Consider the following 1000-nt stretch of genomic DNA (forward strand, 5'->3'; position numbering starts at 1 on the left):
GAATGGCTCCTAGGTATTGGCTGTCTTCGGACCGAAAGTTGTACCGAAGGTCCTTCGCAGGCCCTTACCTCTTGTGCCTACATCTCGAGAAAGTCAATGAGCTTCTGGCCGAGCTGCATGAGGGAGTGTGCGGCGGGCATGCTGGAGGACGATCTTTAGCACACAGAGCGATGACACAAGGGTTTTGGTGGCCACAGATGCAGAAGGATGCCGCCGGATACGTTCGGAGTTGTGAACAGTGTCAAAAACACGCCCCAATGATCCATCAGCCTGCAGGATGTCTAAATCCTGTCAGCAGCCCGTGGCCATTTGCACAATGGGGGCTTGACATCCTCGGGCCATTCCCCCGAGCAACGGGGAACCGCCGTTTTGTGTTGGTGGCTGTAGATTACTTCACAAAGTGGGCTGAAGCTGAAGCCTTGGCTAATATCCGGGATACTGACGTGAAAAAATTTGTATGGAAAAACATAGTCACAAGGTTTGGGGTGCCGAATTCGCTAGTGACAGACAATGGGCTACAGTTCGACAGCAACGCTTTTCGGACTTTTTGCAGCGAGCTCGGCATCAAAAACAAGTATTCAACCCCGGCATACCCACAAAGCAACGGCCAAGCTGAAGCCGTATTTTGAACGGGCTCAAGAGAAGGTTGGATGGAGCGAAAGGAAGATAGGCAGACGAACTACCCAGTGTATTATGGCCTACCGAACAACCCCCAGGAGATCCACAGGGGAAACCCCGTTTTCTCTGACATACGGAGCGGAAGCAGTGATACCAACCGAGGTGAGTTTATGCAGTGCACGGGTCGCCGGGTTTGACCCCGTACAGAACGCCGACCTGATGATGGAGCATTTGGATTGGCTAGAAGAATGCAGAGAGGCCGCGACCATACGGCTTGCCGAGTATCAGCAGAAGCTGGCCCAAAGGTACAACCGAAATGTAAAGAGCAGGGAATTCAGTGCCGGGGAGCTAGTGTTAAGAAGGGTAGTGGGGAACATGCGGG

The sequence above is a fragment of the Quercus lobata genome, chromosome 7 (genome assembly GCF_001633185.2).
Source record: "Quercus lobata isolate SW786 chromosome 7, ValleyOak3.0 Primary Assembly, whole genome shotgun sequence".
NCBI classification, from domain to species: Eukaryota; Viridiplantae; Streptophyta; class Magnoliopsida; order Fagales; family Fagaceae; genus Quercus; species Quercus lobata.